Source organism: Aptenodytes patagonicus, chromosome Z (assembly GCF_965638725.1).
Source record: "Aptenodytes patagonicus chromosome Z, bAptPat1.pri.cur, whole genome shotgun sequence".
NCBI lineage: Eukaryota > Metazoa > Chordata > Aves > Sphenisciformes > Spheniscidae > Aptenodytes > Aptenodytes patagonicus.
Window position 1 is genome coordinate 29,842,804 of NC_134982.1, and position 6,000 is coordinate 29,848,803.

Genomic DNA, 6,000 nt, shown 5'->3' on the forward strand with positions numbered 1-6,000 from the left:
TTGACCTTTTTTATTTGTTTCATAGGCCAACATGATTTTTTTTAAATCAGTATATAAAGCATTTGTACAAGAGAGAGAATCAACTCTCCAGCCAGCTATATAAATGTAATGAAAACTGACAACAATGGTGAAGTCTTGCTGTGAAGAAAGTTACACTAAAATTGAAACAGGATTGTGCCTAGTACAATCTGCCTTGGAAGTCTATGAGAGCAGCACAAAGACCAGACAGATCCAAGATGATATAAGTCTGATAAATGCACATGCAAACACTGCCTGGGAGCTTAGAAACAAATGTAATCTTACTTAAGGGGAAAAAATTAAAAGCTGTCCCCTAATGAGAGTTTTTATTAAACTGGGATTAACTACATTGCAAGTTCTAAAAGGATTGTATGAGGCAGACTTCACATGAGCAATCAGTTGAGACTAGACACCAGGAAAACTAATGCCACTCCGAAATATTTCCTACAAAAATATCTGGGGTTGCTTACGATAACAGTAGCTCACACATGCTTGTTAGCATCACTCTGCAGGAGGCAACCACTGCACCAGCCAACCAGCAGAATGGATCATGAGAGAGGATTGTGCAAACATCACCCACTCCAGTGCAGTTAGTCCATTTTAATTATATCATCCCCAGGTTAAGTGAACCTGCCTAATTTCACTCTGAAGGGGATGAGGCATGCTCGTGCAGTCTGTTCCACCCACTCTTCTGTAACATGCAGCTGTGGGACAAATACATTTTAAATAGCTGCACCCATTCTACTAATAAACATCTGATGAGGACATCCACTAACATGCCTGATTTCAGCAGTGAGGTCAGTGAACCTTCTACCTGAATTGTCTTAGCAGATCCAACCCCTGTGCAGCGTGAAACCACCCAACTACTCATACCCCGTTGGATAATGTAGGGTTTTTTCATTTCCGTTGCCCCAGTAGTCTCATTGTGGGAGTCTAATAACCTTGCAGACGGTTTGACCTGCTTCCTCAGTTTCTTACAATCACATACTTCAGGTTTATTTTTCCAGGGCTTTACTTCTGCATTCTTAGGCTTCCATGTAGAACCGATTTTTGTGTAGATCTTATCATGCATACCGAGGAGAGTAAGTGTAAGTGATTACTTGCATGCATTTTTGACAGATGGTCGCAAACTAGCAGATTATATTTTCTTATGCTTCTGCTTTTTCATTTTGTATTTTTAAAAAATGTTTCCTTTTTTTCCATTTTACTTTTTCTGATTAACTCTTCAGGACCCTGGTGCATAGACCACTGATCAGCTTCCTACAGGAGACTCTAATTTTTCAGGGTGATCTACTCTGAGACCACTGCTGCACAGCCATTTCCATCCTTTTCTTATGAAATGCTTGAAAGAAAAAAGAATACCCCAGTGTGACAGACAAGCAGACAGAACAACAGACCCAGGTGCACTTAGTATTATTTCCAAGAGCCAGCATCGTAAGTATGGCACATTAGTCCTTGCTTCTAAGCAAGATGCAGATTTAAGCATTTTTAGATTAATTTTAAAAAACTGTTTCAGTGTTTTGGGGTTTGCATTTTTCAGATTACGGACTGAATGTGTGAGTATTAGCAGGCAGTGGGAACATACACATTCACTCATAGTGGACAAAGATTGTTGATCTCCCTTTTATCTTTATATCCCATGAATTAGCGGTCTAGGCAGCCAGAGTATATTTATAATGCAGATATTTCCATATGTGAGTTCTTTTAAAGATGCATGAAAAAAATCCCTTTGTATTGACAGCAAGCACAAAATCCTGCCAATCAGGATATGAAGGGTGGTCTTATCCCATTCGTATTATCCCAAAACAAGAGCTTCATAAAGCAGAACAGTCAGCAAACCTAGACTTGCTCTTGTTGTGCAAATGTGGGTTTGTAAGTGCACAGTTAAAAATCCCTTTGCCAAAAATAATCTGCCACCTTCTCTTTTCTGCAGCTCAAGCACCTCAATTACAGTGTGGTCAAAAGGAGAGGAGAATTTGCTTGTACATCAGAAGATTGTCCCCATTTTAACTATGTTTTCAATGGTCTTCAAATATTGACCTTAAAATCGCAACCTGAATTGCCATGAGTCACACAAAAAAAAGTTAGAGGAGCAGGGAAAGACAGCATAGTCATTTTGGAGATCTAGGTTGATTAAAAAAATAGGTAATCTTACCAATATTAAACACCTTCCAACCTGTATATTAAACATCCTTAAAATTTCTTTTTTTTTAGAGCTTTGTTACGATGTTACCATGAAGAGGAGGCCTAGTTGCCCAGCAAGTAGAAAGCTATCCTACACTGTTCAAACATGAAAACCCTCCAAAAACATTTAATTAAATATGTAGCTTTTCAAGCCTTACTCTGCAGCTTTTTTGTTATATTGTACTTTCACATTACTGACCCTCCTGCCGCTTTCTGAATCAGTTATGCCAGAGCATGCCCAGAGGCAAGGCCGTCAGAGCAAACACACTTCCCTTGCCCTGCAGCCCTGTCCTCTCCAGCCAAGGCATCTCCTCAGCTGGTACCTCCTGACCACTGCATTTTACAGACTGGTTACTGAGCAAAAGCTTTCCAGCTTGGTCTACTGGGGTGCAAGCCATTGCAATCAGTTTTACAGGAGAGACGTGAGGCTTTTCCCCACCATGTTAGAGGCTGACAAGCTTCAACCAGACCCAACGGCTCCCAGGGCTGAAATGGCTGCACCACAGCTGCCAGGGTTGCCCTGTGGCCCACAGTTGGGCCACTGGGGTCAGCCTGCCACTGGTGGGAGAAAAAGATGCAAAAGGTGTACAAAAAGGGACTACACTACATCTGTGCATCACCACTATCATGAGTAAGCACTTACACTTTCTCCCATAAAGCTCAATCTGAGTGGATGCGAGAGATAGAGTCTTGTTTCGACCTGCTCTGTGCATTGGCAGGAACTATTTTAAGAAACATGTCTTTCAGGAGAGCGTGAATACTCTCAGGAGAAGCCAGCTCTGTTGAAAACCAGCCCTAGAGCTCATCAGGGGAGAAACATGCACTCATAACTGAGATGCAGTTGTGTATTTCACTTTTTCTAGCTTCTCCCTGCACTTAGCCCTACCTCCATTTTCTGATGGTCCTTCACCACTGCAGGGTACAAGCCCTTCTCATAACACCTCCAGTAACCATCTGACAAGGACAGCCAGTCCTTATGCTCCTCTTCTCATTTTTCATTACAGGTTTCCTACAACTTTAAAGCAAAGTTACATGTCAAAACCTCAGTTTTTCCTCCAAGCAAACAGTCCTCCAACAGGACTTCTTCCCTCCAGACCCCCTGACTGCCTCTCTCCACCTCTCTGCTCCCACTGACGAATCTCCCTCACTTAGTGGGTGAGCTCACTTGGTTTCCACACTGATGGAAGCGCTCCAACCCATTCCTTTCCTGGTCACAACCCTTCTCCTCACATCTTCTCTACTTTATCTTCTGCTAACCTTTGGGTGTTTGACTTTACAACCTGAATAATGTTCTGTTAGGGTATACATTTTGCTATTATGGAGCCCTCCTTTGTGAGAGGAGGAATAACATCACTAGCTTCAAGTGCCATCAGACCGTGCTCCATGTCTTTTCTAGCAATCTTTTTTTCCCTTCTGCTCTTTCTTCCTTTTGCTTGTTTTTTACTCTTTCTTCTAGGCAGATGCAGCTGGCACATCCTCTCTTCAGGTGAGAAGCAGCAGGTGGTTATGTTAGTCAGACTATAAGACCAAATGAAAATATAGAGCAAAACTGCATGCTGCCCTAACTGTGCAGCTGAAGCACATGTTAAGATTCACTGTGCAAGACAGTAATAGTAGCTTCATATCTATGGCAGATGTGATTGCACTCTCCACCTTTAAATGAAAGTTTTAATTCTCTTGTCTTTAGCCATCTCAGGGATGTTGTTTTTAAAAGGGTAAATTTTAAAACCATGATCCACAGGAAAGTTGAATAGGCTTTCAGAACCAACTTTCACTTTACCACAAACCAATTGTAACACATAGGAGAGTAAAGAGGACTTCATAGAGCCAGTTCAGCACGTGTGAACAGCATCCCAGGTCTGTTCCCTGTCTTTAATGGGCAGCAGATTGGGCCTGACAGCCAGAACAGCGGTTGCCTCATCCACCGGTCATGACAACGTTGACCTGAGCTGTATGGCCATAGGCAGGGCATACACACAGAACTTACAGATCAACATAGTCCACCGCGCAGCTGAAATGGAAAATGGCTTTAGCTGTCAGTTGAGGCTGCTGCCTGATGCTTATGCTTTCAGCCCATTAACTGAGGAAGGGATGTACCTAAAACAGGTGCCACTAGACCTTTCAACTTTGAATGCCTGACCAGCTGCCAGTTGGCTATTTACAATAGAAGATAAAACAAGGTTTCTGACAGCCAAATTTCCTTTGCTCTCTCTTCCTCCTCCCATGGCTGAGCAGTCTCTGATCTGAAAATGCTCCTGTGCTGGTGTCTGACTAGACAGCATTACCCTGGTAAAGTGCAAACCTGACCCAGTTTGACTTGGCTGTTCAATTTTGAATGGCACACAGCCAACTTGCTACCAGTTGGGTTATTCATGCTGCAATAGGAAGCAATCTTCCTGACATGCAAACTTCCTTCTTCTTCTGCCTGAGCAGCAGTGCAGGCAGTCAAAGATGCTGAGCTAGATAAAGAACAATTTGACCCTGTAAAGATATGGGTCTTGACCCAAGGCTGTACTTCAGCTTCATTGTGCTAGCCAGCAGCAAAAAACATCATTACCCATGGCAAATCCTGTAAAGACAGAAAGGAGCTCTTGCAATAGAGAATTGCTGTTACAGCTCCTATAGCAGCACTTACCCCATATTCACATGCAAATGTGTGATCTGGAAATCCTTGGTAAAAAAAATGGGCCATGGGAGGTGGTAGTCTAAATTGGAATTCAAGGTGCCACTGCAGAGTTTGATTACATTCATCTTGCTGTCAAGAATGCTAACCTATTAGAAAGGACTTCATCATCTGCAGGTTAAACTGGTTATATGAGATCACTTTCTTCCTCTCCCTTTCCATCCTCATGGAAACTCTTAATCCTACTTAAAAAAAGGCTACATCAGCCTGCAATAGGTTTTGTTAGTCTGGTCACTTGAGCTTATATGCAACATTCTTCCCGAAGGACAGCAGGTTAGAAGAACTATCTGTCCTATCTAAAGAACACCAAGGCACCAATACAAGCCATGTGTTTGTATAAGGCTCTCCTCAGCTCCTTATCTGAAGGGGAAGGAGGGGCTTGGAATAGCAGGAGGAAAGAAATGGGGAGCCTATATTTTAGTTTCCAACTGAAACAAAGATGTTCTGTTACAGCTCATACTCTCACACTCTCATACTTTTTACTCATTCTCACTGTTTGTTACACCATTGTATCATGGGTGTAGCTGTAGGACTGGTTTACACTCCAACCCTGAAAGCAAGGTGGTAGACATTGGAGGTCTACCATACTGTTCAGTTGAGTAACTGGAAATCAAAGTCAGTGATAAGAAAGTGTTTAGGGAAATTAAAATAATTGGAAGTTCGTTAATAGCCAATTGTAGGCTCCATGGTGTACAGCGTATTTGTCTAAGCCAGACAGATAAGAAATTCACAGCAGGAATAAAGTAGGAGTATTCATAGAAGAATATCATGCTTCAGGCAGAATAACTTCCCCCTCAAGCTGCTTCATCTTTGTGGCCGTGGTGTTTTTGAGTCAGGTCCCCATGAGCATCTTTCACCTCTTGCTGATCATTTCCACTAGTTTCCCAGAAGACTGAGAGGTGAGCTCAGGCAAGGGCTGTCATTCTCACAAAGCTGCTGTGTTGCAGAGGAGGATGTGGGTTCACATTGGCTGAAAACAGCCCAGGCCAGCACCCAGGGAGCTTCTCCCAGGAATGAAGACCTTGTGCTAACCATCCCCTCAGTAAGTTTGCAGATGACAGCAAGTTGGGCAGGAGTGTTGATCTGCTTGAGGGTAGGAAGGCTCTAGAGAGGGA